Raw genomic sequence first — 14,275 nt, forward strand, 5'->3', positions numbered from 1 at the left:
TTCATGAATCACACTCCCAGAAATATGCGGGGGGAACGGAGGGTTGCGTTAGACGATCGAGGTGACAAAGCTACAGGCCTTCAAAGCCTCAATGTTCTGTGTAGTGACTGGTCGAGGTTTGCAGACATTGGTGTCTACCTACCAGGCACTGTCTGCAGTATCTACTAGTTTTTCTGTATTACTATGAAACACTACACCATTGTTTTTAAATGGTTACAGACTGCTAACGACACATTTCATAAGGAAGCAAATTCATTGTTAGGCTGTCCAGTTACTTCAAGAAATGTGTTTAGGACGATTGAACAGTGAAGCTGCAGATGGTCTTTATTACTTGTTTCCAGTCAAAGTATACTTTCAATACACAAAGGAATTAAAGAATTAGCTGCCTGTGGGTACTGATTTAAATCAATGAAGAAAGTTGAACATTTGTGTCGGACTATGATTCAAACGCAAATCTGCTGCTTGCTAGGCGGACCATTACGCCTTCCCGACGTAGTGGTCACCGTAGCTGCTCGGGCTACCTTAGCAAACCTCGTGTCAAACCCAAATCCTCAACTTACCACACGCTACTAATGTAGTGCCCCTTGTCCATTATGCTCTTACTCGCGGTATTGCGTCGATTCCCGTAAGACTTCGAGCATGGTGTGCATCTGCAGGAAGGAATCATTCGCTGTCCTCACCGTAATGATATGTGTCGTGTCTGTTCTTTCGGACAAGTCCGATAGTCCAGACACCATGTATAAAAAGTATTCTTTGTGTCTATGAGTGAGTATTATTCAAATGGTTCAAATGGCTCCAATCACTATGGGATTTAACATCTGAGGTCACCAGTCCACTAGACTTAGAACTACTTAAACCTAACTAACGGCCGGCCGTTGGTGGCCGAGCGGTTCTAGGCGCTTCAGTCTGGAACCGCGCGACCGCTACGGTCGCAGGTTCGAATCCTGCCTCGGGCATGGTTGTGTGTGATGTCCTTAGGTTAGTTAGGTTTAAGTAGTTCTAAGTTCTAGGGGACTGATGACCACAGATATTAAGTCCCATAGTGCTCGGAGCCATTTGAACCAACCTAACAAACCTAAGGACATCACACACATCCATGCCCGAGGCAGGATTCGAAGCTGCGACCGTAGCGGAGTATTATTCCACATATCACATAAATGAAGAGGGTGCTCTAAGTAACATAGCTTTCTCACTTCTCACCACCTTGTATTACGTGGCTATCAATTCAGTTTTTCATCGATATGCATATTGAACATACTGAGTGTCCTATTTTACATAATTCGTCCCCACTGGTCACAATTGTCGACTAAGTTACATCCTGTCTCGTGAACAGGCTCGTAATATACGTTATTTAATGACAGTTTGAGAGTAAGTAAGAGCAAAAGATATAATTGCCACGAAGAAATAAGGCCATTTAAAGAATAATAACAGACACAGTGCACTACTCATGATTTTATCGATGAACCTAGGAAGTGTTGCTGAATATTAGAGTAGAACGGTTCTGCCTGTGTGGCAGTGGCATCACATGACCAGAACCAGTGTGACTCAAACACGTTTCCAACCGCACCACCTGACATAGTCGAAGTCAGTCTCGTTTTCGGGAAATAACCTTTGGAGTATAATCTCGTATTGCTGTTCTGTGCTAGATGAAGTAGTTTGTCGTTATCTTCGTCCGACCTACACTGAATGACAAGTCTGCATCGACGTACTGACTGTATTGTGTGGTTGTGTCTGTCATATTGTGGAAGAAGGAAAGGGAGAGGTGGAAACCCGTTGCCGGCACATCCCTACTCCTCTCTAGGAACTTCTAGGCGCCGGTGAGCTTAACGTCCTCATTCGATGTACGAATTGCCATCAGATTTCACATGCTGTCAGTCCATGCAACGCTGGAAGAATGTGGAATTTAATCCAGAAAATCAGCGAAACGTTTCCATACTGGAGGTGAAAATTTCTTCGTAAACAGCAAACTTGCATTAGTGACAACGGCTACAAATACGGTTATACTATCTCTATTATCGAAAGAAAGGTCCATATGCAGAATACCCTCATAACGTTGTCATCTGTGATTCTTCATAAACGATTCAGAATATCTGAACAACATTTTCGATAGCAGATAGTGTGTAAAAAGATGTTGGTGAGCGTAAGTCACGGAAATTCTCATTCAACTTCAGGGAGCAGACGTTAAAAGACGGACATTGACAATCACCGTGTGATTTGTTGTTAACATTCCGAGAGCTTCCGTTCCTAGAAGAATTAATCAGTATTGAGCCGTGTGGCTGGATCAGTGATATTCCCGCCGCCGGTATGGGTCCTCTTTCCGGTGGTGTGCGCAGAGCGCGCGGTGGCGCCACCTACCGGGCCGATCGGGCAGCGAGGGGTAAGCTCTAGCAAGTGGCGAAGATTTTGCTTTGGGACGCCAAGCAGTAACTTCGTTTGGGAAGTCTGGCAGACAGTACAGGCGCCGTGCGAGGCAGCAGGAAGAGCACACCTAAAAGGGGCTGTTTACCCGGGTGACGGCGCCGTAGCACATATCGCCGGCGTGGAAGCAGTCACGTCACTAGGAAGCCGTTGGTGTATTTCGTTTCCTGCTTGCCTCCTGGCATCGGGATCTACGGCGGCTGGCTTCGTCGAACAAGCAAGAGGGCGAGGGCCTTGCTTGTGCTGTAAATTGTGGCCGAACTCGACTACTGGGTTCAGTGCTGTTTACTTCATTTTCGTGGCCGGCCGTTGCTACTCCTACTGAGTCTGTCCTCGAATGTGTTAATTTCAACTTTCTTAGTACGCAAGGTTCTAGTGAGACCTATACGTGATGTGATGATTAACATTTAGTAGGGCCTGGAGTGCTGATACATTCTGTTGCTACTGTCAGTGTTAACGGCGATGGAAAACAAAAAAAAAAAAAAAAAAAAAAAAATTGATCAAATGGCTCTGAGCACTATGCGACTTAACTTCTGAGGTCATCAGTCGCCCAGAACCTAGAACTAATTAAACCTAACTAACCTAAGGACATCACACACACCCATGCCCGATGCAGGATTCGAACCGGCGACCGTAGCGGTCGCTCGGCTCCAGACTGTAGCGCCCAGAACGGCACGGCCACTCTGGCCGGCGATGGAAAGCAGTTTGGCTGGTCCTTTCCTAAGGTATTGTACTAATACGATCTAGTTATTGTATTAATACCACACGACGAAGTTCAGCTGGCCAATTGCTATAGATATACGTGGATAAAATTTTCCATGGATATATTTTGCTGCAAATTGCAATAACAATACTGTTACGTTTCTATCTGAAGTGATAGTGTGTCTGAGAGACACGTGTCTTATTCGAAATGAGTAGTTTCATAAATTCTTACAAATTACTGAGAGGCCAGTTGTTATTGTGTTTAAATAGTTTGAAACTGATTCTATTAATGAAAGTACAAGAATTCCTTTAATGACAGTATGTGGATATGGTAACTGATTCTTATTTAATAACGAATTTAAGTGTGGCTATTTGCTGTAAGTCACCTTGTGTTTTCCGTCGGAAGGGGGGGGGGGGGCGGTTTCGATATACCCTTAGCCTGCACGCTAGTTACTCGCATTTGATTTCGGTTTATCAGGACTTCTGCTGTTTGTCTTGGTAGCGGGTGCGGGTCCTGGGTTGCGTCCTGCTTGTGCTGTTGTGTATTTTCCTCCCCCTTTGCCCGCGCGTGCCGGGTGGCCGTGTATCTAGTTCGCTCGCGGCTTAATGTATAATTGACCTTACACATATAAGATAATAGATTTGTACTGCTTAACTGATGTTCACTAATAGGATGATTAATTCTAGAGGTGATGTCCTGTAATGCATTATTGTTTCTAGTTACTTAAGGCACATGTCAGTCTGTTGTAGATACCCACTAGTTCTGGGATTTTTCGTGCCTATTCGTGACCGTTGCTGCTCCCGTTTGGGGGTCCATGCCGAGCCTGTATTGGTAACAGCTGAGTGGGCGGGCGTCCGCTTCTGGGAGTAGTTTGTTGGATCCCACGAGGTTGCATGGTCACATGAAATTTCATATCCTACATTGTAGGGTGCCTACCATTTAAGAGACATGGTTGTGTGCCATGGTATCTGATTTGTTGTTGCCTTTATTTTGAATTACTTTGGTAATACCAATCACTGCAATAACTAAAGACTACATTTCCTATTTAAATTTTAGTAAATTGTTCTTCGGGTTGATCATAGTAAATAATTAACTTATTTCACTAAATCTGTAATAGGCCATAAGTGCTGTGGTTTATGAATGTTTAAATTTTGAAGTAACTTGTTCTCACCTAAGTGGTAATTTTAAAAATGTGTTGTGGTTTTATTTGTTATGTCTTGTTTAAATGTGCTAAATAAATGTTCAGTGCAACTGTCGATGGTGATAACCTTATGTCACTTGGTCCAGTCCTATCACCCCACAGCGTATTGTGCTGAGCTTGTGTCGTTGTGTAAAAGTTGAATTCCATGCTGTGCTGATACATCAAGTATATTGCTTCCTCCTGCGTATATCAGTTCATCAACAGTACAGAGTCACCTATTAGTGTAAATTAATATGAGATGTGTCCACACCTCGCCTATATCGGGACTCTGCTGAGGACACTTTTAATGAGGTGTCTGAATGTCTCCGGAGGAATGGCAGCTCATTATTTTTCAGGAGCCGAAACCAAAGATGGTGAACGCTTGGGTCCGGAGCGATGTTCTCTTACCAAAAGGGTTCCATTTGGCTCATTTGAAGATTCCGAGCAGGCCAGTCCATTTCAGAAATATTGTCCACAAACCATCACCTCACAGATTCTGTTTTATGACAGGGAGCATTTTGATGATTGCACAAACATTCGTCTCGGAACTGTTACTATACTGTACGCAGTATACGTTGCCGTTCAATGTGTCCATATCCTTCGACATGTAGTGTTTTCTTTAGCGCAATAACTAGACCACACCCCAATCACGAAAAAGAGAACACCACCCCCATACCATCACACTACTTCCTTTGTAAACACACTACTGGCCATTAAAATTGCTACACCAAGAAGAAATGCAGATGATAAGCGGGTATTCATTGGACAAATATATTATACTAGAACTGACATGTGATTACATTTTCACGCAGTTTTGGTGCATAGATCCTGAGAAATCAGTACCCAGAACAACCACCTCTGGCCGTAATAACGGCCTTGATACGCCTGGGCATTGAGTCAAACAGAGCTTGGATGGCGTGTACAGGTACAACTGCCCATACGACAGTTCATCAAGAGTAGTGACTGGCGTATTGTGACGAGCCAGTTGCTCGGCCACCATTGACCAGACGTTTTCAATTGGTGAGAGATCTGGAGTATGTGCTGGCCAGGGCAGCCGTCGAACATTTTCTGTATCCCGAAAGGCCCGCACAGGACCTGCAACATGAGGTCGTGCTTTATCCTGCTGAAATGTGCGGTTTCGCAGGGATGGAATGAAGGGTAGAGCCACGGGTCGTAACACATCTGAAATGTAACCTCCACTGTTCAAAGTGCCGTCAATGCGAACAAGAGATGACGTGTTACCGATGGCATCACATACCATCACGGCGGGTGATAACGCCAGTATGGCGATGACGAATACGCGCTTCCAACATGCGTTCACCGCAATGTCGCCAAACACGGATGAGACTATCATGATGCTGTAAAAAGAGCCTGGATTCATCCGAAAAAATGACGTTTTGCCATTCGTGCACCCAGGTTCGTCGTTGAGCACACCATCGCAGGCGCTCCTGTCTGTGATGCAGCGTCAAGGGTAACCGCAGCCATGGTCTCCGTGCAGATAGTCCATGCTGCTGCAAACGTCGTCGAACTGTTCGTGCAGATGGTTGTTGTCTTGCAAACGTCCCCAGCTGTTGACTCAGGGATCGACACGTGGCTGCACGATCCGTTACAGCCACGCGGATAAGACGCCTGTCATCTCGACTGCTACTGATACGAGGCCGTTGGGATCCATTACGGCGTTCCGTATTACCCTCCTGAACCCACCGATTCCATATTCTGCTAACAGTCATTGGATGTCGACCAACGAGAGCAGCAATGTCGCGATACCATAAACCGCAATCGCGATAGGCTACAATCCGACCTTTATCAACGCCGGAAACGTGATGGTACGCATTTCTCCTTACACGAGGCATCACAACAATATTTCACCAGGCAACGCCGGTCAACTGCTGTTTGTGTATGAGAAATCGGTTGGAAACTTTCCTCACGTCAGCACGTCGTAGGTGTCGCCACCGGCGCCAACCTTGTGTGAATGCTCTGAAAAGCTAATCATTTGCATATCACAGCATCTTCTTCCTGTCGGTCATCTTCGTGGTGTAGCAATTTTAATGGCTAGTAGTGTAACTGTTGCTACTATACATGATGACAAATAACGTTTTCGAAGCAGTCGCCAAAACCAGACCCTTCCATCGGACTGTCACAGGGTATAGCGTGATTCATCACCCCACTAGTCCACTGTCTAGTGTCGCAGCGCTTTACACCATCTCCATCCTCGCTTAACACTGACTGCAGAAATGTGTGGCTTATGAGGATCTGCTCGACCATCGCACTTCATTCTTTTTAACTCCCTACCCACAGTCATTGTGCTAGTTGGACTACTAGCAGCGCTTTGGAACTCACAAGTGATTACTTCCTTTTATTTCACGCGATCTTTTACAACCACATAACCACATTGTGCACTGCTCCACGGTTGCTGTTCGTCAGTACAAGAGACCTGCCTGACTTTTGGTTAGCTGTGGTTGTTTCTTCGCGTTTCCACTTCACGATCACATCGCCAACAATCGACTTGGGAAGCTGTAGAAGGATTGAAATATTCTTGATGAATGTTACTCGGGTGACATCCGACGCGTAGTCCACTCAGCTCTCCTGACCGACTCATTTTACGTTTACTACTTCTCCGCTGACTACACGGTGCTCCCCGCCTCCTGTCGTACTGGCGGGTCCGTCTCTCGTGACGGTGAAGGCAATAGTAGAGGGGTTCGAGCTTACACGGCGGCTTGTCACTGAGCTCACTGTAAGTGGAGTTGTATGGTGTATCTGCAAAACAGTAGCCTACAGGGCAATATGAGTGTTTTTTTCATCTACACAGGAACGAAGTTTTCGGCTTGGTTGCTATGTAAGCATATTAACAATGACTTAAGCAGTATTCGCCGCTTTTTGTAACGAAAGTACACGTATTTCTAGATGGCAAAAGCGTATTAGTGTCGTGCTATAACAACATTTGTGCTTCCCTACTTAATGATACACATGTAACGCATCAGAAAGCTAAATGCTGAACTTGTTTTTTATCATCATCATCATCATCATTTAAGACTGATTATGCCTTTCAGCGTTCAGTCTGGAGCATAGCCCCCCGTATAAAATTCCTCCACAATCCCCTATTCAGTGCTAACATTGGTGCCTCTTCTGATGTTAAACCTATTACTTCAAAAGCATTCTTAACCGAATCCAGGTACCTTCTCCTTGGACTGCCCCGACTCCTCCTACCCTCTACTGCTGAACCCATGAGTCTCTTGGGTAACCTTGCTTCTCCCATGCGTGTAACATGACCCCACCATCTAAGCCTGTTCGCCCTGACTGCTGCATCTATAGAGTTCATTCCCAGTTTTTCTTTGATTTCCTCATTGTGGTCACCCTCCTGCCATTGTTCCAATCTAATAGTACCTGCAATCATCCTAGCTACTTTCATATCCGTAACCTCAACCTCAACGGTGCACAGGTAACTTAGTCTTGGTACTGACTTCCTTCTTGCAGAAGAGAGTAGATCGTAGCTGAGCGCTCACTGCATTAGCTTTGCTACACCTCGCTTCCAGTTCTTTCACTATGTTGCCATCCTGTGAGAATATGCATCTTAAGTACTTGAAACCGTCCACCTCTTCTAACTTTGTTCCTCCTATTTGGCACTCAATCCGTTTATATTTCTTTCCCACTGACATTACTTTCGTTTTGGAGATGCTAATCTTCATACCATAGTCCTTACATTTCTGATCTAGCTCTGAAATATTACTTTGCGAACTTTCAATAGAATCTGCCATCACAACTAAGTCATCCGCATATGCAAGACTGCTTACTTTTTGTTCACATATCTTAATCTCACCCAGCCAGTCTATTGTTTTCAACATGTGATCCATAAATAATATGAACAACAGTGGAGACAGGTTGCAACCTTGTCTTACCCCTGAAACTACTCTGAACCATGAACTCAATTTACCTTCAACTCTAACTGCTGCCTGACTATCCATGTAAAGACCTTTAATTGCTTGCAAAAGTTTGCCTCCTGTTCCATAATCTCGTAGAACAGACAATAACTTCCTCCTAGGAACCCGGTCATATGCCTTTTCTAGATCTATAAAGCATGGATGCAATTCCCTGTTCCACTCATAACACTTCTCCATTATTTGCCGTAAGCTAAAGATCTGGTCCTGACAACCTCTAAGACGCCTAAACCCAGACTGATTTTCATCCGATTGGTCCTCAACTAATAATCGCACTTTCCTTTCAACAATACCTGAGAAGATTTTACCCACAACGCTGATAAAAGAGATACCTCTGTAGTTGTTACAATCTTTTCTGTTTACATGTTTCAAGATTGGTGTGATTACTGCTTTTGTCCAGTCTGATGGAACCTGTCCCGACTCCCAGGCCATTTCAATTATCCTGTGTAGCCATTTAAGACCTGACATTCCACTGTATTTGATGAATTCCGACTTAATTTCATCCACCCCAGCTGCTTTATTGCACTGCAATCTATTGACCATTTTCTCCACTTCCTCAAATGTGATCCTATTTCCATCATCATTCCTATCCCATTCTTCCTCGAAATCTGAAACATTACTGATCGTATTTTCACCTACATTGAGCAACTCTTCAAAATATTCCCTCCATCTGCCCAAGGCATCCACAGGATTCGCCAGCAGTTTTCCTGACCTGTCCAAAATACTTGTCATTTCCTTCTTACCTCCCTTTCGAAGACTGCTAATTACACTCCAGAATGGCTTTCCAGCAGCTTGACTCATAGTCTCCAACCTGTTTCCAAAGTCTTCCCAAGATTTCTTCTTGGATGCTGCAATTATCTGTTTGGCTTTGTTTCTTTCTTCAACTTAACTTTATCTGTCTACCTGATTTCTAGTATGTAGCCATTTTTGATACGCCTTCTTTTTCCTTTTACAGGCTGCCTTGACTGTGTCATTCCACCAAGCTGTTTGCTTCATCCTACTTTTACACACTACTGTTCCAAGAAATTCTTTAGCCACTGCTAGTACTGTGTCCCTGTACCTTGTCCATTCCTTTTCCAATGACTGTAATTGACTACATTCAACTAACTGGTACCTTTCTGAGATCGCTGTTATGTACTTGTGCCTGATTTCCTTATCCTGAAGTTTCTCCACTCTTATCCTCCTACATATGGACCTGACCTTCTGCACTTTCGGCCTCACAATCCCAATTTCACTGCAGATTAAATAATGATCAGTGTCATCAAAGAATCCCCTGAATACACGGGTGTCCCTCACAGCCTTCCTGAATTCCTGATCTGTTATTATATAGTCAATGACTGATCTGGTTCCCCTGCCTTCCCAAGTATACCGGTGAATGTTCTTATGTTTAAAAAAGGAGTTTGTGATTACTAAGCCCATACTGGCACAGAAATCCAAGAGTTGTTTCCCGTTCCTGTTGGCCTCCATGTCCTCTACAAATTTACCCATAACCTTTTCATACCCTTCTGTTCGATTTCCAATCCTGGCGTTAAAATCACCCATGAGCAGAACACTGTCCTTGTCCTTTATTCTAACAACTACATCACTGAGTGCCTCATAAAAACTATCCATCTTATCTTCATCGGTCCCTTCACAATGCGAATATACTGACACAATCCTAATTTTCTTGCTAGACACTGTCAAATCTATCCACATCAGTCGTTCGTTTACATACCTTATTGCAACTACGCTGGGTTCCATTTCTTTCCTGATGTAAAGCTCTACACCCCATTGTGCTATTCCTGCCTTGACTCCTGACAGGTAGACCTTGTATTCTCCCACTTCCTCTTCTTTCTCACCCCTTACCCGAATGTCACTAACAGCTAAAACGTCCAGCCCCATCTTACTTGCAGCCTCTGCCAGCTCTACCTTCTTCCCAGAGTAGCCCCCATTGATATTAATAGCTCCCCATCTCATTACCATTTGTTTGCCAAGTCGCATCTTAAGAGTCCCTGGTTTGTCAGTTAGAGGTGGGACTCCGTCACCTCCAAAGGTCCGAGGCATTTTGCTCTGATTGTTGCCAGCATCATATTTAAAGTACCAGTGAAGCAGGTTGCTAGCCTTACTTGCCCCGAGTCCCATTGGGTTTTACCCCTAACGGTTGAGGGACTAACCATTGGATTTGGTAGTCTTTGCCGTATGAGCACAAAGGTGACCACGACTCAGAATATGTCCGAGATGCCCAGCCTTATTCCACAGTAACAGGTATCCCGACTGTCGGGACCACTTACTCTCATACGTTGGCCGTGGTTCATGAACTGGACATGACTACAGGAACCCACACCATGTTTTTTATAGATAGTAAAATGATCCATGTATAGGACGAGACCGATAACAACGTAAAGTTTTTGACACAGCTGATGATGTAACTATATATAAACACGTATCAGATTTTTTTTTTAGACGCAAAAATCTGCCGGTTTCGGTCTTAGACCATCTTCACGGATGAAGGGTTAAAATGGTTTAAGCCACCATATTGCATTAGTCATTACTTAAAATGTGTAGTGCATGCCATGAATGTAAATATATGACACGGACTTTAAAAGCAAACATACGAATATCGAATATATAGAGAGCAGTTGCACAGAAACATATTGCAGCTGAGGAACACCACCTTCTAAAAACATTATTAACGGTCGCCTTACCAGTCAACCATTCGCGACTGGAACAGTAAACGGGGGAAGTTCAAATGGCTCTGAGCACTATGGGACATAACTTCTGAGGTCATCAGTCCCCTAGAACTTAGAACTATTTAAACCTAACTAACCTAAGGACATCACACACATTCATGCCCGAGGCAGGATTCGAACCTGCGACAGCAGCATTCGCGCGGTTCCAGACTGTAGCGCCTATAACCGCTCGGCCACTCCGGCCGGCACGGGGGAAGTGGTAGTGATACAGAAAATACCTTCCGCCACACATTATATGGTGCCTTGCTGAATATAGATGTAGGTGCACTGCTTGTAAATTTACTAAGTGAAACGTTTCACAGAGATAGTTTGCGAATGAATAAAATGATCCACAAGTCAGCCGACACAGTGCAGCGTCAGTCCATTTAGCCGATGTTTACATCACAATGAACGTGAATCAGCATCGTTTCAAATGGTTCAAATGGCTCTGAGCACTATGGGACTTAACATCTATGGTCATCAGTCCCCTAGAACTTAGAACTACTTAAACCTAACTAACCTAAGGACATCACACAACACCCAGTCATCACGAGGCAGAGAAAATCCGTGACCCCGCCGGGAATCGAACCCGGGCGCGGGAAGCGAGAACGCTACCGCACGACCACGAGCTGCGGACAATCGGCATCGTTTCGCGCTCTTCATACGCTCGTTACCGGGCTGTTTACGTAATCCTCACCTCAAAAATGGCGATCGTCAATTTACTCTTTAAAAAAGAAACCAATAACGAACGCTTATAGTTGGTAAAAAACAGTTTGTTCCAGCTTCTCTTTAGACAAAAAGTCAGAAATATTACTGTAAGGCGGATTTATCACCTCCTTACGCAATATACTTGTTAGAAACCATGTTACGATATCATGCGCTATCTATGCAATATTGGATATGTTCGTGTTACGCAGGATACCGCCGGTATTGATTTGTTTGTGGCATTCATGTCGTCATAACCTTCTATTTCGACTGTACTGAGCAGTTCACTACAATCGATTCAGCACCTCGAGATAACGAGCATGTCCATCACGGAAATACTATCCAATTTCTGCAACACTCGATGTCTTGTTTTTATATTCGATCTCTCATTCATAAAGCCAGATCACTTATAATCTGGAAATGTGTGCCAATTTTAGAAGCATACAATAATATTGATTTAATGTAGCAGTGTATTTTATCATCGTTTTGTCAGTATAAGACGCCAGTGGGGTTAAAGCCTGTGATCTGTACCGAGTGTCCCTTCTCGATATGCAGATCACTCCACTACGATTCAGATGTAAGCTAATGAGATAAGCGCAAGGAAAACGAACAGCTGGGAGACGCTCACAAATGAATTGTAGCTGTGGCTCTTGTATAAAATTAGTAATTTTGGATGTATTTATTTATTTATTTATGCATTTATTTTACCTGGCAAGATTAGGGCCTTCAGGCCCTCTCTTACACCTAACCAGGCAAGAGCGGACTTCGGTCTACTGAAATTAAAGCGGAATTCACTAAAATCACGGTTTGTTGGCAAATTCTGACTTCATATGAAACAATACAGGAAACGAACATTCAAATCTAATTATCTCACAGACTGGCGATGAAAGCAAGACGGAATCATAATCCGTACAATTAGTAACATTTACAATACTGGGTCGGAAATGATAACCCGCGGAAGGATAAAAGATAACTCTGATAATTAAAGTCGTGATGTTCCTAATTCATTTGAAAACGTGACGTCGGATTGGTCATAATAATTGCACCGACGACGGTAAGTGAGCCATGGCTAGGGTTTCAACTCACAATGCGTCATCGATCAAAGTCCCTAGTTATTTATGTATTGCTTATTTAGCCTGACCAAATAACACCTGAAAAAGGAGCAACACATGCAAAACATATTAAAATACCTTTTTAATAATGGTAACTATAATGTGAAGCATAAAACGCACCTACTACCACATCAGCGCTACTGACTCGCCTCACTGCTGCATGAACCTAACACTCGTTATGATGAGCTGGGCGGCGAGATGGCGCTGCAGAAGGTGATGCACTGTAGCGGGCTGTCCCTTTAATGCCGAATGCCGTACACAAATCAGTCTCGAATCACGAGCGCTGAACGACTGAATCTTGCAGCCGACTCCCCAAGCAGAATCCTACTTTGCAACTCGAATGGTGGAAGCCGGACGAATTCCAAAATCCGAACGACACTACAACTTGCTCTCCGTTGCACCTTCCCTCGAGATGCCGCCAAAATTACGTGTAGGCCAATCTAAAGAATTGTATTAATCACGGACGATGAAAACTCACATCTCCACCGTTGCTCTCCCACTACCCAGAACATTGTTATTCCTCTAGCCAATGGTACCAGTTTTATTAGATTAAGCAAGTGGTGGGGGACCACTGCTTCAGAAAGTGGCGAGCTCCATCGAATAGCAGAACTCCATTTCTAAAATTTACGAACGCCACCCAGACAGAACACGGCCTGGTTTTCGCACCGGTGCTTCACGTGGACGGTTCCTAAGTAGCGGCGCCATCAAGGCGTCGGCAGATTTCAACGTCACTCGTTCAACGGTGGTGTTGTGCATTTCCCACGTTATGAACAGATCTTATGCTGTTCCCAGCACGACGTCGGCTTGCCCCCACCCACCTTGTGTGTGGGCCCCCGCAGTCCGGAGACGCGGTTTTGGTAAGTGTCGCAGCCTCGTCAATGAGCTTTATAAGCTGTGAAAGGGACGCGCCAGCTTGGCGCTTCCAGTTTGCTGACATGTTAATCTTCCCAAAGGGCGTCTGCCAACCACCCACGTTTGACAACGAGACGAAACGGTAGCCGACCAATGCCATACAATGGCCCAGGTACCGACCAGTTTCCGAGTGCAGTCCCGAACTCCCCTTTGACGTCCTAAGAGAACCGCCCCGGCCAAAGTTCGACTACTGCGACCAAAAAATACACACATTCTCACTGCGGAAGAAGCATTACAAAAAAGGGATGACCTCTGCAATCATCATTCGTGCCCCATAAACGAATCAAGTCCCAAGCTACGCATGCATTACTCTAAAATTATCATCTCCTTCCGAGGATTAGGTGTCGTAATCACCTCTTCCACACTCTTATCATCCATTCATCTATCTCTTATGTGGTCTACCTAATTCTGTCTTTCCACCGGACGATAATTCATTACCTTTTTTGGCAGTTTGTTTCCTGTCATTTTATGAACATGATACTTCCATTTTATTATATTCTCGTCTGTCTTGTTATTCACGAAAAAGACTTTTAAATCCGTCTGGTTGTTTCATTCCTTATTTTATCCATTTTATTACAGCTCGTTACATAACTTATGCACAT

This window comes from Schistocerca nitens, chromosome 4, assembly GCF_023898315.1.
Source record: "Schistocerca nitens isolate TAMUIC-IGC-003100 chromosome 4, iqSchNite1.1, whole genome shotgun sequence".
In the NCBI taxonomy this organism is placed as follows: Eukaryota; Metazoa; Arthropoda; class Insecta; order Orthoptera; family Acrididae; genus Schistocerca; species Schistocerca nitens.